Source organism: Mustela nivalis (genome assembly GCF_964662115.1).
Source record: "Mustela nivalis genome assembly, chromosome: 7".
In the NCBI taxonomy this organism is placed as follows: domain Eukaryota; kingdom Metazoa; phylum Chordata; class Mammalia; order Carnivora; family Mustelidae; genus Mustela; species Mustela nivalis.
Genome location: NC_139026.1, coordinates 73315131 through 73327404, shown reverse-complemented (window position 1 = coordinate 73327404; position 12274 = coordinate 73315131).

The following is a 12274-nucleotide window of genomic DNA, read 5'->3' as shown; positions in this document are numbered from 1 at the left end:
TCTTAACAACAATGTATGAAAGTTCCATTTACTTACCAATGCTTGATATTGTCAGTCTTCCTTAATTTTAGTAACTCAAGATAGCATGAGGTTGGATCTAATTTTGGTTTAATTTGCATTTTCCTCAGGAATAACAATGATGAGCACAATGCATAGCACACAGGCCAATTGGGTATCCTCTTTTGAAATTTCTATTCAACTCTTCAAGCCTTTCTCCATTAAAATTTTTTATTTGTAGAAGTTTGTTATATGTTTTGGATATGAGCTTTTTGTATATAGAAGTTCTTACTTTGAGAACTTAATTTTAGAATGGCAAACTTTTCAGTCTTTTCAAAGGCTTGTGCTGCAATGCTTCATTTAAGAAATCTTAAAAATAATGTCATAAAGATAATCTCTTATTTTTTTTAAGAACTTTTCGTTTCCTTCTTTGAAATTTAGATCTATGATATATCTTGAGTTAATTTTTGTGTCTGGTATGAAAGACAGTTCAAGATTCATTCTCTTAAATGTAGATGTTCAATTACAATATTGCTTATTCAATAAGCAAACTGAATTGTAGTGGTACCTTTGCCATGTAACAGTTGATTGTATGTGTATGGGTGTGTTCCCATACCTTCTATTCTGTTCTATTGTTCTAGTTTTGTACATTGTCCTAGTTACTTTTGATTTATAAAAGTCTTAAGATCTGGTAGGGAAAAATTTGTTTTCTTCTTCAAGATTGCTGATTTTCCAGGTCCTTTGTATTTTCATATAATTATAGAACCAGTTTAGCAGTTTCTGCAAAAACTCTGGGATCTGATTGCAATCACATTAAATACACAGATAATTTGGTAAGAACTATCACATTAAAAACATTGATTCCTCCAATCTATGAACATGGTATATTTCCCTTTTATAGGTGGTCTTAATTTATCTCAGCATTGTTTGATAGCTTTTGGTACAAATGTCTAGGATGTCTTTTATTACATTTATTTTCAGATATTTGATGCATTTTGTTGAAATATTAAGTATTACTATTTTAAAATTTTTATTTTCCAAGTTTTCTTATATGTATAAAGGCATACATTAATTCTGAGCATTGACTTTTAATATAGTAACCTTGCTAAATTGACTTACTGTTTTTAAAATTTTATGTGTAGAATCTTTTGGTTTAGTCTATATGTGGAATCACCTGTAATTAATAATAGTTTCTGTCCCTACATCCCCCCAAATCTTTGTCTTCTTTCTTCTACTTGCATAGAATAGATTCTCATGCAAATCTGAAAAGAAAGATAAAGATGATGGTAAACTCCCTTGTTTTCTTTCTACTGTTTTTTATTTTATCCCACTACCAGTACTAGTTATGCTTAAACTATAATCTCTAGATTGTTTTCCTTCTTGACTTTCCTTTATGTAGGAAACTCCAGCTCCCGGCAGTATCTTAACTTTCTTCCCCAAACTCACATAGTCATCTGGGTTGTGGACATTTCCTTTGGCTTATATTGAATAGTGTTGACTAATTAGTCTATCAGTCTGATTGTAAGATGATATAAGTATTACAAGATGCTAAGTAATTTTCTCTCTTATACTAAACACAATTTCTGGAGTGCAGGTATTATGCCTATTATCTCTTCACTTCTGGTATCTAGAACCATGCCTGGTGCATCAGAGTTATTTGATATTTGATGAATGTTTGCTGAATGAAAAAGTGATGATCCAACTCTGAACTTCCACATCTATTTATTAACTTGAAGTTTTCATGTAGCTGTACCTACAGGGGGACATGTATACCCTGCACTCAATGAAAAAAACATTTTCTTTTCTGTGTTCCTCTCCCAATGACTCAACTGTCCAATTAACTCTCTGGGACATTCATCTGGTAGTTAAGTTTTTACTACTTCCTTTGTAAAAGTCTCATTTGGCTTCACATATCAAGTTAGTTCTCATATTCTGTTAATTCTTTCTTGCTGGGCTTTTTGGATTTGAGCCTTCTTTTCCATTTCCATAGTCATTACCCTAGTCCAGCGTTTTATAACTTCATTCTTTGTGCCATCTCTTGATTGCATTATTTGTTTCTATTCCCTCTATTCTACAGCATGCTCACCAAATGGCTAAAAGAAGTCTTCCTTAGACATTACTTTAGTCATGCATTCCCCCCAGGAAGCAAAGTAGATTCTCTTTATTTATGCTAATGGTAGGCCAGCCCCAGTTTATTTCATACTATGTGCATACATACTCTATTTATCTCCAACATAGTCACTCATTCCACTTCACAAAATTTAGTCTCCTTGTTATGTGCACTCCTTGTCAATACTCTGTTCTTTCCATGGAATGGCTGCTTCTTCTCTTTCAAGATGCTATGACTGTAACTTTAAGACTTGGCTCTAGATTTACCTCTGTCAAAAAGGTGTCAATGAATTGTATTATACCAAATGAAATGTTCCCTTCATTTTATATGTAAGTAATACTTACAGATGTAAGTATTACTCTAGCAACCAATTATCAAGGAAGCACAATTTGGTAGTTCAGAAATGATACTTTAATACTAAAGGCTTTATGTTAACATGTGCTTTTTTTACCATGATTCCAAATATTTTCCTGATAAGGAGTTATGGATTTGGGCTATCTTGTGAAGAATGCAAGAATTGTGACATTCAGATGTGTGAAAGATGTGTTGTGCATAAGCGAAGTAAAATATTCTTGTTTTTTTAAAAAATTTTAAACAGAGACTCCTGTACTGGTTTCATGCATTAGCTGGAATATGGTCATAAATCATAGCATAAGAACTCAGGTGAGAAATTGTGTGGTATATAATTTATGAGGATTATGGGATTTGTGAAGGCTAAAGGGGATCCAGGTATTACCTGACCCACCATTTTTAGTTCAAACTGAGGTAAATAGAGTCCTAGGAAAATTGTGACTTATCTAAGATCTCAAATCTAATTAATAGTGTAATTGTGATTATAACTGAGGTCTCCTAATGTGAAGGTCAGTGCTTTGCCTTTTGTTGTTGTTGCTGTTGTTTGTTTGTTTTATATTATATAAGGTCACCTGTGTTGTTTTTAAACTACTGTGTAGGGGCTGAGCTGCATTGTCAGCTCCCCAAAATCAGGACCATGCCTTTGTTTTCTTCTACTTTTCTCCAGAGCTCTTCTCCCAGGAGCAGGACTCAATTTCAACATTTAGGACACATCCTTTCCCCTTTGTTATATTCTTTACCTAGAAGACTGTCAGTAGTGTTTTCGGAATCAGAATAGAGAGGAGACTTCCTTCTTTAAATCACTTTTTGGGCATTTCTCTTAAGAATACAGGGTTTAATAAGACTTGTGCATGATCAAGGACTCCTAATTTGTCCTAGCTATGAGTTAAGAAATGGAGATCCTGAGCAGGATGACTTACTACTTTTACCTATTACCTAAATCATTCATTATTTCCTAATTTCTTTTAGGATCTGGCCAGAACTAAAAACAATTTCATTAGAAGTTCAAGCTCATCAGAGGCTGCCTGTTACCTACCTGTTACGTCAAGTTTCAACATCTTTGCTTACCCTTCGGTGACTGATCTAGGGCAAGTCACAGCTCCATGTGTTCTCACAGCAATGTCTCTTCCATAGCTGTTCTTCCCATGGGGAATTGAGCCAGATGTTGAGCCCAAGATGGTTTCTTTATCAGGACATTGACAGAAGAGCCAGAATATTAAACTCTTGACCTCTGATATGGGCCAATAAATTGCAGATACAGATTTCAATGAAGAAACAACCATTTTCCTCAAAATGTAAGCAGGCTGTTGCTCAGCTCATCAGGTTAGAATCCCACTGTTAAGTTACTACCCAGAGGGCACATTATTTTTTTTTTTTTTAAGTTTTTTTTGTATCTCTAGATTAGAGTTCTCCAAACTAGAGGAATGTGAAGTAAAACCAGCTGTTTACAAGAGAGAAAACTTCTGTTTATTTATATACAGGGGTCCAAGTAAACAGCCTGATTAAGAATGGACAGGCTATTAAAAATATGATCCACTGAGTGGTGTAGGGTAGGCATTTAACTTAAATGTGAAATCTTATGATATCCATTTGAATTGAGAAGGAAAGCATGTTTTCATGCAGTGGTATTCATGAAATGTTATGCATAAACTCAGAAAATTCATTCATCATGGGAGTTTGAACACTGTTGATTTGTTTCAAGTAACTTCTATTATATCACTGAAGTCCTCCTATTACATAACAGCAGCACTGAGTCATCTGTTTGCTTAGTTACTTCATTCAATTATGGGTACTATAACTTTCAAACTTTATAGTCTTCCCTCATTTCTCTCTTACTTACAGAAAATCAACAAAACAGGAATTGTTCCTACAATCGTCCCTTGTAAGGAAGGTCCCATCTGAGCAACATTATTCCAGCCCTTGTAGTTTGGTTTTTCTCCTTAACAAGAGAATAGAAGTGGTCTTTTTTCCCCTTGAATGTGCATATTCCTGAGGGAGCTTAAAAACTTCCATAAATCAATAAAGTAATTGCTACATAATGACCTATTGTTAGTGTTCGTGCCCAGAATGATGTCACAAGGGGGTAATGGAGCTACTGAATCAAAAAATGGCAGCTGTTTCCAATTTATTTGAGAGTCAGTTGGACAGAAAATTAAATAAACACATAGACAAGAAGGACAAGGGCAAGTCCTTGTATTATTCTTATGATAGTTTTAATTCAATTGCAGAAGTCAGCAGGCAGCTGATATTGTGGCCCAGAGTTTCATTAATTGCCTGTCTCGCATGTCAGTGAGACAGCACATGCTCACTTCATCATTTTCAGCTTTTGTTATTTGCATTTTAAAATACACACACCAGTGAAGCACGGATCAAACTTTGCTTGTGTGTGGGTTTGTTTGTTTTCTTTTTCTTGTTAGAACAGCCCTCCAACTCTCAGAAATGTGCGATTGGGAGAAGTGGCTTTCTCCTCTACCTGCAAAGATGGTGTCTCTTTACTCCCTCAGGGCAGGCTGCCTAGAATTTTTTTTAAATTACTCTCTCCTCCTTGGGGGAAGGCCTGAAGACTTGTATTTGTTGTGAATCCTGAAGAAAAAAGCGACACCGGGTTTGCAGGCTCTTCTCCGCTGTGACTGGGAGCTTTGATGTGCCCTTTTGATGTTCCTGCCTTGAGGCAGCTGGAGAGGATTATCAAAAGTAGCCTTAACAGGCCAGGTTGGAGTTGGGGGTGCAGCTCCATTGCAAGCTGGACTTCACATCCCTCATGTAAACACTTTCACTGAGGTGTGGTTGCCATAGTGCAGATGAAATTTTGAGGTGCTGCCAACCTAGCCCACATCGACAGAACTTTAATTTTTAGACGGTCCTTTTGGCGGGACGCTCTTGTCAGGTGATTGAGTGATTTGCTATATGGCCTGGAAACCACTACTTTATTTATTTATTTTTTACGATGGGATCTCATTGTAGCTAGAGAACGACTTCAAGTCAGCCATTTAAAAGTATTACAGTTTTCTCCTAAGAAACATACAGCCCAGTTTTAAAAAGATTTCCTTATGGCAAAAGGACCTTTCGAAGGTAAACAATCCCCTTTTAGTTTAGGGATGAGAGAATGGAAGTCTGGTGTGCCAGTTAAAGATTCTTAGCATAAGCTGGTTTTGTTTGGTTGGTAAATGAAATGAAGAAGAAAGGAATTTTCTAGAAGGATATCTGGGGTCTCCCACAGGCTTGGAGGCCAGCTTTGCGACCAGGCTTTGTAAGTGACTGAAGTAAGGGTGCTTTAGAGGGCCAAGAAACAGGAAGCAAGGAAGTGTAGGATGGGGATGGAGGGTTCAAAGAGGGCAATAAGCTAATAAACACATAAATACAGTATTTTAGAGAGTGATAAGTACCATGAAAATCAGTGGAGCAAGGTGAAGGGGATGAGAAACATCACTACTGGAAGTCTTTTTTTGATATGGGTCAAAAAAGACCTCCCTGCTAAAAAAACATCAAAAGCAAATACTTGCTAAAACTGAGGGACTATGCCAAGCAGGTAGATACCAGGAAGAAGAAAGAGTACTTCAGGTAGAGGGAATAAGAAGGGCAAAGGTCTTCCTTTAGGATGTACTTTCCGTGTTTAGCAAGGAGACCAGTAGGGCTGTGGAAGAATATGAGAGAAGGGTAGTTTGACATGAGGCCAGGAAACTGGGTGGGGTGGAAAGGGGCAGACCATATAGGGACTTGTAAGCCATTTAAGAGCTTTGGATTTTACTTTAATTGCACTAATGGTTCCCGGGGATAAATAGAGAATATGACAAGCATGATGAAATGCTGATGTTGGGAGGTTGGCAAGACTCAGTTATGAGTTAGGCAAACCAGCTCACAGTGATTGAAATGCATGCCTCAACAAATAGTACAAGTGACGACATATTATGAGGCCTTTGGGAATACTCCTGGATACTCAGAATCACGAATGGTAAATCTCTACATCCAAGGATCTTCTGCATTTACAGTTTTTTTTTACTTTTGGGGGATGTCCGTGGAAAGTTATGCTCCAAAAGGATATAACGTACATTGTTACTGTATGACCTCAGTGTCAGATTCCTAAAGGCAAATTCATATCTTGAAAACTCACCTTTATGGCGGTTCTTTTTGTTTTGTTTTGTTTTTAATATTTTATTTATTTATCTGACAGAGAGAGATCACAAGTAGGCAGAGCAGCAGGCAGAGAGAGAGCGGGAAGCAGGCTCCCCGCTAAGCAGAGAGCCCCATGTGGGGCTCGGTCCCGGGACCCTGAGATCTTGACCTGAGCGGCAGGCAGAGGTTTAACCCACTGAGCCATCCAGACACCCCTGTGGCAGTTCTTTTGAAAGGAATTAATAACTTTCACTGGCACTGAATATTCAAGCTACTGAAAGTATATAGATTTTGTGCCTTGTAAGAGAATCTTTTTGAGTCGTCTTCAGGAGAAAGGTTTCAGTTCTACAGATAGAAAAGCCATTCAAAACGTTGAATTTCAATTCAAAGTTTTAATCACATTTCTTTAAAAATGCCTTCACACAGAATCTTAGGCTCCTATAAAACCAAATGAGTATTGGTAATTGCAGAGGGAAGCAGATCTCCTGACTCCATTCTGAAAGGGTAAGGTACCAGCCCCCCAAATTGGGCAAATATAAAAGGGGACTTTTATATTGGTGAAGAAACATTCAAGTAGAGTTGGTACCTTGGGAAGCAGGACTCTGACTTCCTTTTCTTTTCCTTCTGTCTTCCTCATGAAGCACTGAGTGCCTCTAGAAGGGAGATGGTTGGAGAGGCATAACCATTATTACTACAGAGAGAAAGACAGACAGGTAAACACTTTGCCCTTGACCGATTCAGAAACTTTCAGGCACCAGATTATTGCCAAGCAGGCATCTGCTTTTGAGAGCTGAGGACAAGCTACTGGGAGCCTTCTGACGTGAAGTTAGGACTCAGATTGCATTAAATCTGTAAGATGAGCAGAGAGCCTCTTGGGCAAGTGATAGGGTTCTTTTTTAATTTAGTCTTTTCTTCATATATTTGTCTTTTGTTGTAGTCTAGTTCGCTTGTCATAAGCATATGTTATGCTTGCTTTAATAGAAAATTTAATTACCCTAAAATACCCTAAAAATATGTATTTTAGAATAAAATGTATGTGGGATGAAATCTCAGCTCACCTGGGATACCTGGGTGGCTTGGTTGATTAAGGGGCTGCCTTCGGTTCTGTTCGTGATCCAGGGTCCTGGAATTGAGTCCCACTTTGGGCCCCCTGGGCTCAGCGGGGAGCCTGCTCCTTCTCCTGCCTGCTACTCTCCCTGCTTCTGCTCACTCACTCTTTCTCTCTCTCTGACAAATAAATAAATAAAATCTTTAAAAAAGGAAAAGAAATCTCAGTTCACCCATTGTAAAAGATATGACCTTAGTGATTTAACCTCCGTCAATTTTTGGCTCATCAACTGTAAAATGGAGAAAGTAGTGGTGTCTAATTTTAAAGGCCCAATAAATCTTGGCCATTATTTTTACTCTTAAGAAACATTTGGATGGCTGTGGGTTTCAGCAGCCTATGATAGTATAGTGGTGAATCTGCATGATTGGTGGTGGCTTGTATAAGCTGCTAAAGCAAACTCACGTTAGGAGGTGAACTGCTTCCTCAAATGGTGAAATGGAACCTTTTTTTGATCACAGATGACCAGGGTGAGAATCCACAACGTGCCCATAGGGGAAGATTTTCCCATGGGAAAATTTCTCTCAAGTTCTGAGGGAGCCTCCCAGCCCTGTAGGGGTCTCACCAGGGGTGATTCCATTGGGCCAGTTCTGGCCAGAGGCTTGGGTGTGGAATGGAATGATGATATAATTCCATGTAATATATATATAATTACATATATATAAATTATATAATCTTGCCAATTCCAGAATGAGTGGACTCATGGAAAGTATTGATAAATTCTTACTGACCATTTATTTGTTAGACTGGCCCGTAATCTTGAGCCTTGTAAGTAACAACCATCTGGCTCTCTTACTGACTAAAACAGATCCCCAAATGCCTCTCATTTTGTGATTTCTCACTCTATAAAAAAAATGGAATTTTGAAACATTATTTATAAGAAAATATGTAATGTGTTTCTATTTTATTTGTTCACATTTTACTTATTTAATAGAAATGAAACACATATGTAAAAGGACCTAACCCCTTTTCTTTCCTACCAGGTTCCTTGCAGGGTGATGGTTTAATTAGACTACTACTTGTCATCCATATATACACAAAATACGGTGTATTTTGCAGGCTGTCTTTTGGATATAGCTCCAGCATCTGCCACGATTAGTGATTTCAATTACATATCCACGGAATCACGTGGATGCCTTTATTACAGTGTATTTTTTAAAGAAAAAGAAAAGACTAATGAAATAGTAGTAAAGAAAAAAATAAGGGAGGATGTAAAATTGCGTATAATTACCAAGTTTTCACTTGATATCGCTACTAAAATCAACTTCCCCTTTAACTCCTCTTCTCCCAGATGCTTTAAAATACTTACACATATGCAAGGTTTTTTTTTTTTTTTTCTTCTGTTTTTCCTTTATCCCACCAATATAGCATCAAAACATAACACCAATTGCTTTGGTGATGTTAAAAAAAAAAGTAACGTTTGTATCTAAGTAACCCTGTTGTCTTTCCATCTGAGCTCCTCTTTTAAAGCTGCTTAGTTTTGTATGAGATTTGCTCGTAAGTCAGGTTTTATGAATCAAGAAAACTCTGTATGGTCTTGCTAAAGCAGCATGTGCTGCTAATTTCTTTTTACACTGCCACTCTCTGAGACACATGCACACACTTGTGGGTATAAGCACATACCCTATTAGCTTTTTATACTTAATAGGGCCCTTGGCATTTTTGAGTCTTAGACTAATTTGTTTTATTCTGCCTCCCTTCTGTTGTAGTCAGGAAAGTGAGTTGCCTTAAAGTTAAGTGCCCCGTGATCATTCTGCATGAAGGGCAAGACACAAGTCCTACCGTCTGATTGATTAGGTACTCTCCTCCCTGATCTGTTCTCTTGGCCACGGGAATTTAAAGAGGAATGGCACTTGGTTTGTCATTCACAGGATATTTTGACTGTGCCTTTATCCTCCCCAGCTCATTAAGCTCATAGCTCTTATATTCTTCAACAAATATTTAAAACCAAGGCGGGGGGTAATTCATTCATCAAAGGAGTTTTGCCAAGGTAGTCTGTTGTATCTCTTGCATAGCATTATCACATAACCAAGTATTAAGATTCTATCTAAATAAATTTCTTCCTCGAGATTCTTACATCAATGCTAAAAAAAGGTGGTACTACTACATCAGTTCCTTGGAACTGAAGAATGATTAGATTGTGTTTTTCTCAACAGAATGTGAATTGAGGTCACATTTTGATGACATGAGTCAATAGTATTTAGTAATCTCCCCACCTGACGGAGGTTCTACCTTGGTTCTCCTTGTCATCTTTAGTGGCTTGAAAAAGCTAATTTAGTTCCTAACATAAGGGAAAGTTATGGTTTAATCACCAAAATAAATTAATAATAGAGTTAAACTAGTACAGGATGTGCCTACATTTCTGTCAATGTTGACCCATTGAATTGTGCATTTGTATAATCAATATACAAATGGATTATAATATGTGAATACCATTGTGTGTGCATCAAGGTTTTATTTTTAAAGCACTTCTATATTTATGTATTATGTATTTATAACATATTTTAAAAATAATTCATATCAGGTCAATGTGTCATAGTACATAACATATTTATTATTATTGGGACTCATTATTATATTACTAAAATACAGGTTATTTCTGCCTGTACATAATTTTGCTATTATTTTTATGAAGAAATATGCTTTAGCAGCTTAATAATACTGTGCTTTCAAATCCATAACTAAACAGTGAAAACTTCATTTGCACACCAAGGTCATTTTTTACAATTTGAAAGTAATGTGTGTACATGGTTTGGCTATGAGAATCCCAGATCAAAGTGTATTAATTCATTTTGAAAACACTTCAGTTTCTGTCTTTACAATATTCTCTTTTAAAAACCACCACTGGCTTTCATTGCTATTTCCCTAAGCCTCATATTCCACATTTTTTTACTGTGAGGTTCTCCATTCTGTTCCCCCTTTCCCTCCTTTTAGTCCAGCCAGCAGTAATTTTATCTAGACCAGTTCTTCAAGTAAAAGAGATTATACATCAATTATAACAACCAGCTCATTTCTTCCTATCTTCTTAAAGCAAAAATTAGGCATTCCTTATAAATATGGTACCCTGTTAGATATTATTAAAAAGATATTTAAATAAAGGAATTATTTATTTCAAGGACTCTAATACATAACTATTACCCTTCCTTCCCAGTAATTTTTAGAACCTATAGTTCTGAAATAATCTGTACTTGCCATTATAACAAAGTAGGGCCCTTCTTGAAGAGTAAAGCAACACAGGAATGAAGATGTATCTATCTTGAATCTCCACCATTCTGTAATGGTGGCATATTAGGCTTCTATGTTCTAAAAGAGTTAAACTCTGTTGTATGGAAGTGTAGAGGGCCTCTCATCTGCTCAGACTGATCTAAATTTTCTTTTCTTTTTTTTTTTTTTTTTGATCTAAATTTTCTAGACTAGATTTTTTATGATTTCTGGGCTACAGAGAAGGAACCCGAGATAAAGCCAGTGAAATTTTATGAACATGACTTAGAAGCATCTGGCTAACTACTGAGATCAGGCCTCATAGAATGTTGGATCCAGAAATGCATAATCATTTGAATACCTGGAGACTATGAGACTCCAACGGACTGAGACACATAATTTAACTTCCACAACATTGATATTAAACAAAAATAAGAATGTCTAGATTTGTTTAACCCTCTAAGAGAACATTGTACCATAGTGATTTTTTTTTAATATGAATTTGAATTCTCAACATGCATTCACAAACAAACTTTGAAACTCTTAACTACTCTGATTTTGGTGTTCCCTTCTTTGGAATATATATAAATGTAATATCTCCCCTATAGGGTTATGCAAGGATGGTATATTATATATAAATTTATATATATTTTATTATATTTATATAATCATATATTTAATATACTATATAATATATTCCCTATATGGAGAAAACATATTTATATATAACATATTTACTATATAATGTGTATTATATATAATTTCAGATAGTTATTACTTCAAAATATTTATTAAACTTTTATTCTATATGTTGGATTCTATTCCAGAAGATAGAAATGCAACTGTGTACAAGACAGAAAAGGGCCTTCCTTCTCTGGAGCATATGGTTAAGATATGGAGATGGAAAATAAGCAATTAAATAAGTAAGATGATTTCAGACCGTGATAAATATTGCACAGAAAACAAAACATGAAAATGTGAAAAGAGAGACTCAGGTGGAAGTAAGACTATTTCAGACTGGGTGGTCAGGAAAGGCATTGGGGATGAGATCTAAATAATATAGAGAAGCTTGGCATATGGACGTCCTGGAACAGACTGCTGCTACTTGGAGAGAGGACAGGAAGTACAAAGTTCAGAAGTCATATATGAGCGAGGTGTGTCTGGAAGCAGGAAGGGCAAGTGTGACTGGCGTCCAGCAAGTGAGGGGTAGAATAATGCAAGATAAATTCTTGGGATTTCTATGATGCAAGGGTCTGAAGTCATGGGTTTTCATTCTTACTACAATGGGAAAGCAGTGGAGAGTTAAATAGGGAAGAGATGTTATCTGTTAAAGATCTCAGGAAAGAAGTGGAGGGCTGCATAAGGGAAATAAGCCTCCGTTATGAGGCAAGTTCAGT